Consider the following 14,623-nt stretch of genomic DNA (forward strand, 5'->3'; position numbering starts at 1 on the left):
GATCCAACACTATTTCCTATACATTCAAATAATATATTTTTAGGTCTAAATATAAAACATTTATTTACTAACACCCTCATACAAAGTTAAATAACAGCAATATATATATATAATAATTCTAATAAATCTCTTTCAACTTTATTCAAAATTTACTTAGAACACTTAAAGACAATCGTGCTTTATTCTAATAGCAAGAGTTATTTATTAGTCACTTATAAGCTTCAAGTCCTAGGAATCATAAGATTTACAAAGCTACCAAACATAAACTAATTACAAAAGGAACTAGAGGTGCCACAACCCTAACCAATTCCTCGAGTCTTTAGAATATAAAAAGAAAAATTATAATAGTACCAAAATATAACCATACTACAATTACTTCCTATTGATAAATTAATTATCTTTAAATTAAAAACAATAATTAAAATCCTAAATCTAATTTACTAATTACTATCTCATATGAATCAAGCTAATTGTATAAAGAATATTTATTAACATATAAATAGACTTTTCTTAGCCTATAATTTTCTGTAAAAAAAATATTAATAAACTTTTTCTTATCATACTTAATTAAATAAGGCTCTTTTTTTTAAAGTTCTTAATAAATAAACTAAGACTTACCTGAGGGCAAAATATTTACCCTAGTCTTAAAAGTAAAAATAAGATTAAGTAAATTTTGCAAGCAAGGAGCGGATCCACAGTCAAGGCGTGTGAACTATTTGACAGCCATGTGAACGATTGATAGGGTGCCTCGATAGACATTGTTTGTAAGATTTGCACAAAACAGATTCGGTATAATTTTTAGAAACTTACACACTAATGCAAAGTGCAGGTATACGTCCAAATTCTACAATCCTACCCACCTGTGAATTCGAATGCTATGTATGCACAACATGGAAACACAAACAAAACACAAAAAATTGTTTGAAGGAACGCAATGATTGAATAATGTAAATACTTTCGATATAAATTTTTGGATGGTCTGAAATGAAGGTAAATGATTATGCAGATGTGAGTCGATACGTAAGTCAAATTTCATTATTTTTGGCAGCTTATAATTCAGAAAGAAAGGAAACAAAAGAGATAAGTTAGTTTGGAATGCTTAAGGCTGATAGCATATCAGGCACAGAAATATCAGTTAATACATCCTATAAGCATTCATGTGTTTTGCTCTGCGACCTCTATTTGGTCTCTCCTTTCCTGGTATTTGAAGCTCAACCCCACACTCGACCTGCGCTTGATAAGAACATGTGGGTTACCTCACATGTATGTCGATTCTCTGACTCAAAGTGAGTAAGCAAAGACGACAGAAATGGATGATCCAAAAAGAACAGGATCTCCTTTTCTGTAGCTTAATTAAAGTTGGACTCATTTCATTTCATCTTTGCTTTCTCAATTTGGAAATGATTGTCTTCTCTCCAATAGCTTTTCTAACTTCTTCGTGGTCTACCCTTGTCTTGCTTCCATTTTGTACTTTAGCCTTCTTGTTCTTTGCTTTGAAAATGACTTTTATGGCCGAGCTCTAACACAAGTAGGCAACCATGTTTGGGTTTGATGCCCATTTTAAAACTTGGACTTGATATCTTCGACTCAAAACTTAAACACAAAGATCAACAAAGGGACAAGTTTAAATTTGGGTGTTGGACCCAACCAGGCATTTAAACTTTAGACTTTGAGAGCTTGAAGCTCAAAGGCTTGAAACTGAATGAAGTGTTGGAGTTTGACGAGACTATTAAAACTAAAACTAAAGACCGCTAAGGTTTAAAAATACTTGAAGAAAGGAAACACAAAGCCTTAAGTGGGTATGAGAAGTTTTTTCAGACTCCTACAAGGATTTATAACCAAGTAAAAACTTTGATGTGCTCTAAAAATGACTAAGTAGAAAGACTTTTATGGAATTGTATAAGTACCATGGCACATGAATATCGCACCCAAACTTGAGGTATAAAACTAATTTTTTTATGGTGTGGGGGAAACTTAGACAATACTTTACATTTTATGATATGGTCTTATGGATTTGAACATACTGTTTATGTTTTGTGGATATTCTCAACTTGCCTCCCCTTCACTAAGAGGTTGTGTTAGATAAGACTTTTATTTTCTATAAATAATATTCATTCATATTTTAATTTATTATGTTTAACCTAGAGTTATACTTGTTCTAATTTGGTGTCTAATCAATAAGTCTAGCTCCATTCATATGATCTTTTTCTCCATTCATATGATCTTTTTAAATTCCTCATTATCAATATTTTGAATTTGAGTTATAGTTATTATTTTATGGCTATTGAGGTAATCCTTCTAGAGCTCCTATCAATGCTTAAATGTTTTGTCTTTAACGTCTATTCCAATCTCTTAATGACTTGGCCATGGTAGTCCTTATATATTTTTGTCTTAGTGAAACCCTATGTCTCTACCCTTGCTATACATTTGTATTATGTATGGTACCAAAATTTATATTGCTTAATCCCATACAAAATTACCTACACACTTAATATTGTTCATGTGTTGAATTTCTATAATTTGGGGACTCGTAACTAAGAGTGAATGATTTATACCCCAGTTTTTTGCCTATGCTCATTACTAGTTCACCAAAAATTTCTCATCTAAAATATTTAAAGATACAACACAAAGTGAACTTTGTGAAGAATTCAAGAAAGAATTTTCATAGGTGAATATTGTTAATGGATGTTTGAAAGGTTATGATTATGTTTTGTATATGTAAGTATAGTTCACAAAATTTGTTGTTGTAGAAATCATATTGAATTTCATTTATACTTACTATCATATAAAAAAGTTGCGACAATAGTTAATCCAAATTTAGTCATCCCTAGAAGTACAACACATTTTTTGAGTTTGTCATATATAACAAATCAAAATATGCATATGTATTCAATGTATAGTGTATGGTGTATGGTGTATAGTGTATAGTGTATAGTGTATAGTGTATAGTGTATAGTGTATAGTGTATAGTGTATAAAAATATATTTGTGTAGATTATGGAAATTTGAAGAATTTTTTATAATTTGATAGTATCGAAAATTCAATGCAAGTTGTTTGGAAGAGATTTAAATATGACAAATACTTAATGAAATCGGGATTTGAGTCCAAAAATGTATTCTTTAAAAGAGAGTGAAGTGTCCTATAATGAGTTTATGAATAAATTTTCTAATATCATATATTCATATATCGAACATTGTAAAGATGCAAGATGGTAGGCTAAGTAATTTTGGGACAAAGAATTTCTTTTTGGGGGGTTTAATTCTCTCTATTGTATTTTTTTAATAACTATACATTTAGTCCTCAAATTGAGATTTAAAGTCAATATTAGCATTCATAGAAACTTGCAATCTATGTGAAAATTTTGTATAATGAGTTTATGAATAAATTTTCTAATATCATATATTCATATATTGAACATTGTAAAGATGCAAGATGGTAGGCTAAGTAATTTTGGGACAAAGAATAATATTTTTTTCGGGTTTAATTATCTCTATTGTATTTTTTTAATAACTATACATTTTGTCCTCAAATTGATCAATATTAGCAATCATAGAAAGTTGCAATCTATATCTAAAAATTTGTTAGGATTAAGGTGTCATCGACCTTGTAAATCCTATAACATAGTTTCAACATCCTTGAAAAGTTCCTTAAGGCACTTAGGGTGTATTGGGAAAATATTTTGTAATATTTATTCTCATTATTGTTTATAATACATTGATAAGGGGTGATGGGTTCCACTAGCAACGAAAAATGTGGGTTTCACCAAGTGGGGGCTTGGAAGAGGCAACATGTGTCTCTTCGTATTTCATCATTTTTAATATTTAATGTAGTATTTATCTTGCGAGATTGGGCACCTAAGCTAGAGTAAAAGTATTGGATCCAGAACTAGTGTCCTTTTAGTTTCCATGGAGACAATCCAAGGGTCGTGATTGTTGGAATTGAGACCCTTCTTTGGACACCTTTATTGGTGGTTTTGGAGCTCTTTCTATTCTATAAATACATCTTTTTAGATAAATAAAATACAATGAAACGAAGAACAATTGAATGTAGAGTTAATATGTAAGAACAAGGACAGGTGTGAGACATTAGGAGATCGTTCACAAGTGCACAGGTTATGTCATTTTGGAGGCAAAGAGAAGAATGAAAATTAATGTATTGTAATCACATTTATTATTAATAATGCATACTTGGCCTCTCTTATTGGTCATTTTATTTTCCCAATAGGATTTCTCTACATAAACCATATGTTATGTGGTGTTATTATGTTTTTTATTTGTGTGTTATTGTTTCTATCTTATGGTGATAAATTATCATGTATTCTTTGTTGTTATAAGTTTACATAACATAGGGTTATTAAGCATGATATGTAGGCTAATTTTGGGCATCATTAAGAAGAAGGATCTAGGCATGGTTTTCCACATTAAGAAAACTTAATTTTTTAGATTTACATATGAGTTTCAAATTTTCATGTTGTAGTTGTCCAAGCCCTGTATCCCATCCTTTCATTGGTTTGTTGAAAAGATATTGATCTTAACAATCTTTACTACTGAACATGTATATTTTTCCAATAAATTTTGTTATAGAGAAGTTGAGTTATACGTTCAAATGGTGTAGAAAGTAGAAAAGATTAAAGAATTATCATCAAGGAGATTCACTTTGATATCATTGATGATACATATGATGGTAGAAGCTATGTATCCCACTATTTTGGAATATTTTTTCAAGATTTGAGATGACATGGCATAAATGCATTACAACACTAGATCTAGGTTGATGGATTTGTTGGTAAGTGTTGTTTTTAATTTTTAATTTTTTATTAAATTTATAACTCTAAGAATTTAATCAATTATTTATACAAATAGTTTTTTACAAATTTGATTTAAATGGTTATTTATAACTTTATAATATAATTCAATTTTGTAAAAGTATTTAATTGGTAACCCAACAATATGCACTTGATGTAATATAAAGTTTTTGTGAAAAAAAAATCAAGGTGAACATGGAAAAGGAGAGCACAATGGAGTAGGAGGATGTGTGAAGTGTGCACTTCACCAACATGAACTTGCAGGTAACACTATATGGAGTAAAAAAAAAAAATTATCATAAAAATTTTATATTGGTGTTCATGAAATGAAGTGGAATGGTGAAAACTTTTTATCTCATTTTGAAACAAAGGAAATACATTTATACAAAGAAGAATGAGAAGTTGTAGTAACTACAATATTAACCACTTCCAACTACCTATAAAATAGTCACAACAATGTAATAATTAATTTATATGCTAATATCCCCCCTTATTACTGTTGACCATTTGGAGGAATTGATTATGTGTTGCATTAATGTTTTGTCATTGATGTCAACACTAGCTGTTTGGATTCTTTACTGGCACCCTTCTGGTCTCAGTAGGATGAGTAGTTTCTGGTTGGTTTGGATTCGGCATGATCTAGTATTCTCCGGATAGTTTTGTTATGGATTTGTCTTATTCATGATACTCATGTTCATATTCAGTTAGTCGGTTTTGATATGGTGATTGGATGCTATCTTGTTTGCTTGGAAGCTTGGCTTGTGGTACCGGTGAGGGTTTCACCGACAGAGCTTTGATGAAGATCTTTAATGATATGTATAAGTGGTGTTGGTGTAGCTTTTGGTGGAGATTCAGGATGTTGTTGGTGATCATGTTCAAGACTTGGCGAATTTGGATCATTGCTTTAGCATGTGGACCTATACTGGGTCCCGATTGATCTAGGTTATGGACCAGCTTAATGTAACGTGTGGATAGGACCTCTCGATGTGTTTTTGAGATGTTTTATGGGTTGAATATTGTTTGTTTGGTCTAAGGCTGACATGTCTTGTAATTATGTAATTGGTTTATTGTCTGGTGGATGACCTGATTGTTTATGGTCAAGGGTTTGTATATATATAATGTAAGATCTCATTGTAGATCATCATGGTTATGGTCAAGGGAATGGGAAATGGATATGTAATGTGTGATTAATGTAATATCATTTAGGCACAGGAATTGGTCGATCATTGGAGATTGAGGTGGGTTTATGTAAGAGGATTTAGTCCTCTGGTATTGAGCTTAACTAGAACCGTACTCAGGCATAGGAGATGATATCTTTGCAGTTCATTCATTTTTTCGGATTGTAGCCTAGATTTATATGTAGTCAATGAGACTCCTTTTGTGATGAGAGGTGTGCTCTAGGTTGTTGGCCTTCCTACAAGTGGAGGCCCCTCAATTGTAATTCACATACTTATTACATTTAGTATTATCTAACTGTGGGTAGGCTTCCCACCATGGTTTTTCCCTTAACGGGGTTTTCCACGTACAAATCTTGGTGTTATCTTTTGTGGATGTTTGGTAAATGTTCTGTGGATTATATTTGTACTTAATTATTATATCTGTTATTCTAGTATTTGGTTTATGTACTCTAGTAATAAGGTTTTAATGCTTAAAGTTCTATAATCTGTTAACAACTGATTCACCCCCCCCTCTCAGTTGTTCACCGGTTATCTAAGATGTCTAACAATTGGTATCAGAGCCTGGTCCTCTCTGCAAAAGCTTAACCACTTGAGGAAGATCCTATGGCATCTAATAGTTCAAGTTCATCAAGTTCATTTGCAACTGTTTTCTAGAGAGAAATTCCTAGGGTTGATGGAACAAATTACAGAGTATGGAAAATTCAGATGGAAACTCATCTGAGATGTCTTGGTAAGGAGATTTGGGAGATCACTGAAAAAGGATATATGCCTCATAATCTAGCATCTGGTAATCCTCCACTGGAAGGCTTGGATAAGGACATTGAAAATGATTGTAGAGATAGAGAATCCCTTTTGTGTGCACTTTCTGATCAGCAAGTTATGGGACTAACCGACAAATCGATTACAAAGGATATATGGGATAAATTGGAGACTCTGAATGAAGGTGACCCTACTGTTAAAATTGCTAAACTTGATGGTTACCGGGTGAGATATGAGAACCTAAAGATGGAAGAAGATGAAGGGGTTACTGCTTTTATGGAGAGAGTTAATGAAATTGTTCTGGGAATTCAGTGTTGTGGTGGATCTCCGAGTGAAGATGAAATAGTTTCTAAAGTATTGAGAGCTTTGCCACCGGCTTATAAGATGAAGGCTACTGCAATTAATGAGTTGATAACAATGGCAAACACCTTTCTTAAAATAGAGATACCTTGGTTGGGAAGATATCTGCTTTTGAGCTTGAGGAATTTGGTCCTTCTGGAGTTCCAAAATTTGAACCTGCTTTTCATGCATCTACATCATCTACTAGCAAGAGTGATTGGAAAGCCTTACATGCTAAGGAACTAGACGAAATGAGGAAAGAAGATGAAGAGTTTGAGCAATTTGAAGCCCTATTTTCTAGAAGAGTACCTAAAGGTCCGACAGGAAGTAAGTATGAAGGAAACTCACCTTTTAAATGTTTCGCATGTAATAAGATAGGCCATTTTGCATCTAGATATCTTGAAAGGAATTCAAGATTTGAGGAAAGGGCTAGAAGATATTTTAGGCCTAACCATGATTATCAGAACAAGCATAAGTATAAGAGGAACAAAGACAAATCATGCTACTAAGCGGATGAGAAAGGTGTGACCGATTCTAATGATGAACCGACACAAGATTCAGCTAGTGGATCCAACAATGGAAAGGAATGGGTATTCTTGTTAGTCCCAACCAGTGCTAAGAGGGGAGGGGTGAATCAGCACTATATCGGTTTGTTCCAGATTTAACCTTAATCAAAACTTCTATCCAAACTTAACACTTATCAGTATAAGAAGCATTAATAAGAAACATGCACACATAAAATTAAACACACATGACTACCAAGATTTATCACGTGGAACCCAAATGGGAGAAAACCACAATGTGAGTAGAAACTCACAAAATCTACACTCTCCCAGAGTACGCCTGGTGAGGAGCCATCCCCACTAGGAGATTACAAAGACACTGTTAGGTGCCACTTGGTTAAGGGATTTTCTTTAAGGCCTGTTAGAACCTTTTACCCTGTTAGAGGTAGCCTTGTTAAAGGACTTAGGATCATCATTTAAGATGTCACCCGGTTAAGGGATTTTACAAAGGGACCTATTAAAGTCCACTTGGTTAAGGGATTTTACTGTTGTATTTATTAGAAAACAATAGAGAGAATGATCTGTTGTAATAGCTACTCTTAGCTTAATCAGATCCAAATGAATCTTTTCAATTTGACCACCGGTTACACTTGCTCTGCACTCTACTGGTGCTCTACATTCTTTCTCTGCTCTTCATACTATCTGAGCTTTGCACACTCTCTTCACCACTCTGCTATTCACTTAGCAGTTTTGCCCTCTCCTCACCTTGCTGGATTGCCTCTCTTCAAAATTGCACTTTGCAATTTTTTTACGATCAATCTTTTTGGTTTTCGCCAAAAAGCCTTTATACCATATTTTGCCAACATATACCTGTTGATTCCTCAATGAGTTTACACCTAATACTTAGTAGATTTAAAATTTAAATCTTCCCAAATCTTCTTGCACTCTCTCTACACGCTCTCCATCAATCTCACCAACATCTCATCCTTATCTTCCTCTGCAACTCATAATTTTACCAACCTTTGGGTCATGTTCTATCTCTTTAATGCGAACCAGAAAATCTGCACAAATCTCACCTTAACTGGTTGTTAACTTTTGTAGACTTCACTATCCATTTGTTTGATGGTATCTTGTCATAACTGACTCACCTTTGGTCATCGCATCTAGCTTACTAGTCACTACTCTGAGATTCTCGATGGATAGAATTCTTGAACCTGTATCATCGGTTCACTGGTGTAACTCTTCATCTTTTTCCATTGGTCACTGATCATCAATTAGACTGATCACTTGTTTGTCCAGAGTGTTCTAGTCGTGCATAAGACTACTAAACTCCAATATGAGTCACCTCTTGTGACCACATCATCATTTCATCTGCTAGTTTAAAAAAACTGATCTCAACACCTATCGGGTGCTTGACTGACTGGTCAGCTACTCTGTTTATCCTTCCATTGATTAATCTTCTACTAACATACTACTTAAGTGTGTCAATAATGCATATTTGGAAAGAAATAAATCCTCCATACCGTACATACTGCTTAAGTGTGTCAATAATGTATATTTAGAAAGCATTGAATCCTCCATATTGTTTGTAGCCATGAGTAAACTGTTGGGGTTTACCACACCTCCTTGCCTATGAGCTTGGCTTTATTCACCGATAAGTGTTAGTCATCAATGAAAATACTAACTGATGAACCAGTTGTGCCAACACCATTAGTTATGCCAACAATTCTTGGCTATCAAGGAAGATGATCTGGTACCTGAAGAAAAGGCCCTTGCTGCTAAAGTTGAAGACAAGGATGAATGGGTGATAGACAGTGGATTTTCACATCATATATGACTAGAGATAAAAGGAAGTTTATATCTTTGCAAGAATTTGATGGCGGTCTGGTTAGATTTGGAGATGACAAAGCATGCATGATCAAGGGAAGAGGAACTATATCATTGGATGGTAAGCATGATACTAATAATGTTTATTATGTTGAAGGTTTAAGGCATAAAATTTTGAGTGTAGGATAGTTGGTAGATAAGGGATTTCAGTTACAGTTCAAGGATGGAAAATGCAAGATTATAAACAAATCTAGATTGGAGATTGCAACCGGTACTAAGACTAAAGGTAACATCTTTCATTTTAACTCCGGTGAGAAGACATGTTTGATTGCACAAATTGATGAGAGTTGACTATGGCATAAGAGGTTGTGTAATGTGAATTTTGATTGCATTATAAAGATCAGCTCTACTAAGGCAGTTAGAGATATACCTAAGATTGTGAAGCCCTATAATCCGGTATGTAAGGAATGTCAAATGGGAAAGCAAGTCAGAATTTATTTTAAGAGTATACAAGAAAAATCTAATGATGTTCTTGATCTTATTCATACTGATTTATGTGGTCCTGCTAGAACCAAAAGTTTTTCAGGGTGATAGATATTTTATGCTAATCATTGATGACTATTCTAGAATGACATAGGTTACTTTTCTAAGGGATAAATCTGAAGCATTCAAAAAGTTTAAAATCTTTAAAGCTAAAGTTGAGACAGAGACAAGATTAAAGATTAAATGCTTAAGGTCTGATCAAGGTGGAGAATTCACATCCGGTGAATTTAATAGTTATTGTGAAAAGAATGGGATAAGGCTCAGACAGTTATCTGCACCCCGGACACCTCAGCAGAATGGAGTTGTGGAAAGGAAGAACAAAACTATCTTGGATGTGGCTAGAACTATGATGATGGAAGCTAATCTACCTCATATCTATTAGAGAGAAGTTGTGAGAATGGCGGTATACACATTCAACAGAGTTCATATCAAAGGAGACACAGGTAAGACACCTTATGTGTTATGGTTTGGTCATACACCTATAGTTAAGTATTTTAGAATCTTTGGTAGTAAATGCTATATCAAAAGAGACGATTCCATTGGAAAGTTTGATCCTAGATGTGATGAAGGAATATTTTTTGGTTATTCTAATGAAAGCAAAGCATATAGATGTTATAACAAAAGATTGCAAAGATTTGTGGAGAGCACTAATATCAAGGTGGATGAGCTGAACAGAAGTCAGATCAGAACTTATGAAATGATCATAACTAAACCGGTAGCACTTACACTGGAACAGAATGTTGAACCGGTTACTCTAGCAGTATCAAAAAATTCAACAGTAACTGAAGATTAGAGCAGAGGAACAGAAAATCAGAAGACTCCTAAGTATGTTAGGTTAAATCATTCAGAAGATCAGATCATTGGAGACAAGAATAAAGGAGTGATGACAAGAAGAAGGCTGGCAGATGATGAGATATGTTTAATTTCTCAAATTGAACTGGCATCAGTAATTGAAGTATGTAAAGATGAATGTTGGATAAAAGCTATGGAAGAGGAATTAGATCAGATAGAAAAGAATAATACATGGACTTTAGTTCCCCGACCTAAAAATAAGAATGTTATTGGGACTAAATGGGTTTTTAGGAATAAATTGAATGAATATGGACAAGTTGTGAGGAATAAGGCTAGATTGGTTTGTAAAGGATATTCTTAGAAGGAAGGAATTGATTATGATGAGACTTTTGCTCCAGTAGCTAGGATTGAAGCTGTGAGATTATTTCTTGCTTATGTTGCCCATAAGAACTACAAGGTTTATCACATGGATGTTAAGTGTGCATTTTTTAATGGAGATCTTGAAGCGAAAGTTTACATTGAGCAACCTGATGGATTTTCACTTTTAGATGACAAAAACATGGTTTGCAGGTTAAGGAAAGATTTATATGGATTGAAACAAGCCCCTAGAGCTTGGTATGCAAGATTGGATAAATATCTTTTGGAGCTTGGTTTCACTAAAGGTAATGCTGACAATAATTTATATTATAAGATCATTGATGATGACATATTGATTGTTGAAGTCTTTTATGATGATATCATTTTTGGATGTGAGGATAAGTTATGTATGGAATTCTCTAATAATGTGAAGAATGAATTTGAGATGTCTATGATTGGGGAGATGAAATTTTTCTTAGATTTGTAGATTACTCAGACTGATAAAGGTATTTTCATCTATCCAACTAAGTATGCTAGGGAGTTGTTGAAGAAATTTGGTATGGAAAATTCTAAACTGGTTGGTACTCCTATGGTTAGAAGTGAGAAATTGACTAAGATAGATGAATCAACATCGGTAAATCCTAAAAGGTACAAGTCTATGATTGGAGGTTTGTTATATCTGACTCAGACTAGACCGGATATAATGAATGGAGTTTGAATTGTATCAAGATATCAAAGTGATCCTAGAGAGAATCATGAGAGTGTGGTGAAAAGGATTTTTCCAGGTATTTGCAAGGAACAACTGAATATGGTTTGTGGTATCCTAAAAATGATGATTTTACACTATGTGCATATGCAAATGTAGATTGGGTTGGAGATGTTGATGACCAGAAGAGAACAGCTAGTGGAGCTTTCTTTCTTGGAAAGAAACTTGTTTCATGGATCAGCAAGAAGCAATCATATACCTCTATATCTATTGTTGAAGTTGAGTATGTTGATGTTGCTACTAACTGTACACAAGTTCTATGGATGAAGCAAATGTTAAAGGATATAAGGGTGGATTGTAATGAACCTGTAGTTATTCACTGTGATAACTCTGCTCCTATTGACATATCAAAGAACTTGGTATTTCATTCTAAGACAAAGCACATATCTATCAAGTACAACTTTTTGAAGGAGAAGGTGGAAGCAAATGAAGTCAGGTCGGTTTATGTGAACACTGAAGAGAAGATTGCAGATATCTTCACTAAACCTTTGCCTAAGAAATCATTTGAGTACTTTAGAGACAGATTGGGGGTTTTTGCCCCTCCAATAGAGACCTGATTGATGTTGATTGGCATCAGTCCGGTATGCATAAATACAGAACTACTATTCATTCTAGATTGATGTGTTGGTGCTACTACTTAGGGGGAGTAGTCAGTTGTGTGGTTCAATGCATTTATGATTTTTCTTTGATATTTATGTTAGATTTTTGGCATTGATGTCAAAGGGGGAGAGATATATGTGAAAAAAAGAGGTTAACAAAATATCAGTCAAAGTGAGATCGGAGCTTAACAGGGATATCTTTCACAGGGGGAGTTTGTTAAATTCATTGTAATATCATCTTATGGGAAATTGTTGGTTGTCTTCCTTTGGGGGAGACTTGTTTGGCATTTCTTGACACTTGGATGTTTTTCACATCTAGTGTTGTCATCAATGCCAAAGGGGGAGATTGTTGGAAAATTGGAGGAATTGATTATGTGTTGCATTGATTTTTTGTCATTGATGGCAACACTGGCTATTTTGGTTGTTTACCAATTTCTGGTAGGTTTTGGTAGAGTGGTTGGATTATGATATTGATCCGGTATGCTTCGATTTGTGGAATTGGTTTGGATCTATCATTCATGCTATTCAGATGTCTATCACAATCAGTTGGTTAGGGATTTGATGACTCGAGAGCTATCATTTGTTCTAGTAAGCCTTTTGGGCACCGGTAAGGGTTTTACCAGTAGAGCTTTGTTGAATATCCTTTTATACACGTGATAAGTGGTGTCGGCGCAGCTTCTAGATGTCTTTCGGGATGCTGATGGTTATCTTGTTTGTGTTCTTGTTGATCGGTGGTGTTAGATTTGGGTCTGGACCTAATGCTATCTTATTTGGCTAGGTTATGGACCAGTTTATGTAACGTGTTGGTGGATGATCCTGATGCATTACTGGTTGGATCTATTGATTGGATTATGTTGTTTCAGTCTTATGCTGACATGGTTGATCATTGGATTGCGGGTTTATGTTATGAATTTATCGTATTATCTTTTAGGTAGCCAACCTAATTGTTTAGGTCTCAAGTTGGTATAAATATGATGTAAGATCTCTTTGTAAATCATGGGCATATTCATGGGTTTTGGGGATATAGGATTATTTGTGTGTGAATAAGGTTGTAATCATATGCAAAGGTTTTGGTCGATCATAGGTGATCGAATTGGGTTGGTGAAAGAGGTTTAAGACCTCTGGTACTGAGCTTAACCAGAACTGTATTCGGGCATATGAGATGATATTCTTGCAATTCTCTCTTCTTTCCAGATTGGAGTCTAGATTTATTTTGTAGTCAGTGAGGCTCCTTTTGTGATGAGCAGTGCACTCTAGGTTGTTGGTCTTCCTGTATGTGTAAGCCCCTCTTTATGTAATCATATACTTACTGCATAAGTATTATCTGACTGTGGGTAGGCTTCCCACCATGGTTTTTCCCTTTACCGGGTTTTCCACGTACAATTCTTGGTGTTATCTTTTGTGGATGGTTGGTAAATGTTCTATGGATTATATTTGTGCTTAACTATTATATCTACTATTATGGTATTTGGTTTATGTATTTTGGTAATAAGGTTTTAATGCTTAAAGTTATATAATCTGTCAACAACTGATTCACCCCCCCCTCTCAATTGTTCACCGGTTATCTGAGTTGTCTAACATAACCCGTATGGTTAGATGTCCATCCCAGTTGGATGGATTCCTATCATGTTTGGATAGATTAACATGAGTATGCGATTGAATCAAACACAAGTGAGAATAAGTAATCAATTAAAAAAAAATCAAAATTAGTTGAAATTTTTGGATTAAGTCAAGTGGGTTATTACATGTAAAAAACTCATATTTCTTCCACCTATGAAGTTACAAAAGTCCTCTATAAAAGGTCTTGCATTATATAACCTATCAATAAAGGATGTCATATTAAATATTTATCTTTCTTTCAAACTACCTTAATTAAATATATCATAGAATCTTTTATCTTAGATAGTTGTCAAATTGATGAATTTAAGAGAGGAATTATTTATTAAACCTCAAACCAAAGAAAGTTTAAATAATCCTTCCTCTTTTAGAATGACTAGAAGTCGGGGCACATTTTGTATTAATGAGTAACTATAAAAGTGATTCACAAACCTTTAAAAAATCTAAACAACAACAAAAATGAAGAGATTCAATATAATCAATGTTCTAATTAAGAATTAAGAACAAAAGTTGGGATCTTGTTCTTGCAATCTCAAAAA

The sequence above is a fragment of the Cryptomeria japonica genome, chromosome 6 (genome assembly GCF_030272615.1).
Source record: "Cryptomeria japonica chromosome 6, Sugi_1.0, whole genome shotgun sequence".
In the NCBI taxonomy this organism is placed as follows: Eukaryota; Viridiplantae; Streptophyta; class Pinopsida; order Cupressales; family Cupressaceae; genus Cryptomeria; species Cryptomeria japonica.